The sequence below is a fragment of the Pseudoliparis swirei genome, chromosome 3, assembly GCF_029220125.1.
Source record: "Pseudoliparis swirei isolate HS2019 ecotype Mariana Trench chromosome 3, NWPU_hadal_v1, whole genome shotgun sequence".
In the NCBI taxonomy this organism is placed as follows: domain Eukaryota; kingdom Metazoa; phylum Chordata; class Actinopteri; order Perciformes; family Liparidae; genus Pseudoliparis; species Pseudoliparis swirei.
Genome location: NC_079390.1, coordinates 25117492 through 25120733, shown reverse-complemented (window position 1 = coordinate 25120733; position 3242 = coordinate 25117492).

Genomic DNA, 3242 nt, shown 5'->3' with positions numbered 1-3242 from the left:
AGGTGGAGTCTGAGGGAGGAGGAGAGGACCCCTGGGTCCTGGTAATGAGTCCTGACGAGGAGGAGGAGGACCCCCATCCCAATGAGTCCTCCGAGGAGGAGGACCCCCATCCCAATGAGTCCTCCGAGGAGGAGGAGGACCCCCATCCCAATGAGTCCTACGAGGAGGAGGACCCCCATCCCAATGAGTCCTCCGAGGAGGAGGAGGAGGAGGATGACCCCCATCCCAATGAGTCCTAGTGACTCTCTCTCCGTTAGATGTAACGTGACTCTCTCTCCGTTAGATGTAACGTGACTCTCTCTCCGTTAGATGAAACGTGACTCTCTCTCCGTTAGATGAGACGTGACTCTCTCTCCGTTAGATGTAACGTGACTCTCTCCGTTAGATGTAACGTGACTCTCTCTCCGTTAGATGTAACGTGACTCTCTCTCCGTTAGATGTAACGTGACTCTCTCTCCGTTAGATGTAACATGACACTCTCTCAGCTTATCAACGCCCCCCCCCCTCCCTCACAGATTTAGTCATGAAAGTGTAAGGAGCACTCAAAAACGTGTTTAGGAATAAATGTTGGTTTACAGTGTATTGAACATTAACAACTAGATCAATAACAATTAGAACAGAAATAACTAGATCAATAATAATAATTATAAAAATAATTGTAGCATCAGCAACTATAATTAAACGAACGAGAACAATAATAACTAGAACAATAATAACTAGAACAATAATAACTAAAAACTATATAACTAGAACAATAATAACTAGAACAATAATAACTAGAACAATAATAACTAGAACAATAATAACAAAAAACGATATAACTAAAACAATAATAACTTGAATAATAATAACGAGAACAATAATTATTTGAACAATAACTTGAACAATAAAAATTAGAATACAAATTACTATAGCATCAATAACTAAAATTTAAAAACCTAGAACAATAACAAGAACAATCATAACTAAAACGATAACAAATAAAACAATAATAATTAGAACAATAATAACTAGAACAATAATACCTAAAACAATACAAATTAGAATACAAATAATTAGAACAACAATAACTAAAACAATAATAACTAGAACAATAATAATTAGAAAACAAATAACTAGAACAATAATAACTAAAACAATAATATCTAAAACAATAATAACTAGAACAATAATAACTAGAACAACAATAAGTATAATTAAAATAATTAGAACAACAATAAGTAGAACAATAATAATTAGAACATAATAATTAAAACAATAAGAACTAAAACAACAATAAGTATAATTAAAATAATTGGAACAACAATAAGTAGCACAATAATAACTAGAACAATCATATTAATAATCAAATTAATTATCACAATAGTAACTAGAACAATAATAACTCAAAACAATAATAACTAGAACAATAACTAAAACAATAATAACTCGAACAACAATAAGTATACTCGTTATTATTATTTTGGTTCCAATTGTTATTATTTTGTTGTTGTTAACTATATTTTAATGAATATATTTTAGAAATGCTAAACACGATTTAAATAAGCATATACATTTATAATGTTATTATAATTACTCCTATGACATCATTATGTGCATTCCTGTTCGTTGTTAGTTCCATCATTTCATAAACACATGTCAAATATACATGTTGGCTGTTTCATGAATTAAATTAGTTTTAATACTGTTAATAAAAGTCTACAATACAATATTAATAACACAATAGAGTGGTAGTGAATTCATAATCAATGGAAACTCAAACGGCTTCTGAATGATGAACAGGAAATAGTGTCCGTGTTCGAGGAAGATTCATTTCGGCCGTTTCTAATCAAATAAAATCATTAAAATGATATTAATAATAATTGAGAGTGTCCGTGATGTCGGAGCGTGACTGCGCATCCTGAACCAGCTCATCAGCTCAGGGGTCAAAGGTCAGCCGTGTGAGAGTGGCTGTTGCCCCCCCCCCCCCCCCTTCAGCTTAGAGCCGCCTCTGAAACATCATTTATTAATCTCTTAGAACATAAAGAACTTATCATCAGCTGCTTTTACTTCCTTTAAGACTGATTCTTCATGTTTGGATTTTGACATTACATAACTGTTATTGATTAACGATCGTTAATCGAACCATCATAATTAATTTCACCACTTATTAGATACTACCAGTATAATACACAAGTTATTATTGTTGTGTGATCATATTCAGTGCTGTAAAGATAGCAACAACTCTCCAAATATCCTTTTTTATATTTAGATTTGTAATCATAATAATAACAATAAAAGCTATTACAATTAATATATGTATTATAGCTGTGTTGGCATAACTGTATTATTGTTATTGTTATTATTGTCGCAATACTCGCATTATAATAATAACTCATAACCTTCATGTGCAGCCGGACATTAAAACAATGTTTCTAAAACAATAACAAGTTCCTTAAAGAAAATAAAAGCAGACTTTATTGTCCAGGTTGATTCTAAATGGTTGAAAATGTTTCTGCTTTCATTTGAAATGATAATTAATGACAAGAATAAATCTGAACCAACGAATAACATCATAATTAAATCTCTTTAAACCCATTTAGTCTGAAACGTTGGGGAACAACATTCATGATTATTAATTTAAAAGAAAAGCCTGAACGTGTGAATGAGAAGAATAAAGTTTACAGACAACGACATCTTTTATTCAGCGGAATAAACCAAACCCACTTTCCTTGAACTCAGTGTGCGCATGAGCAGAACATCCATGTTCACACGTTTAAGACAGTTTGTGTGGATTGTAATATATACATTACAATCATATATATATATATTACAATAATATATCGTAATATACAACTTCAGCTTCAGGAGCTGCTCATATAAAACACATCCAACACAAAGCTCACCTCCCGCTTCCTCTTCCTCAATCAGCGTGTGTGGGTTGGCGGCCGCACGCCCCCCAACCCACACACGCGCACACACTTATTCTAATGTCGCCCGACACACCGACACACCGACACACCGACACACCGACATACCTCCGCAGAGCGCCGCTCCACACAAGCATCCCGAGGACCCGCCGTCTCTGCTCGGCTTAGTTCTTCTAGTCGCGCGGCTTCAAGTGACTCCTGTTGTCTCGGCGCGTGCACGTAAATAGGTGTCAATGACCCCCCCCCCCCCCCTCCCCGCTGTGATCATGTGACGGGGAAGAAGTGGCCCATTAATGAAGCACCTCTCCGGGCGTCTCTCTGCTCATGTCACCG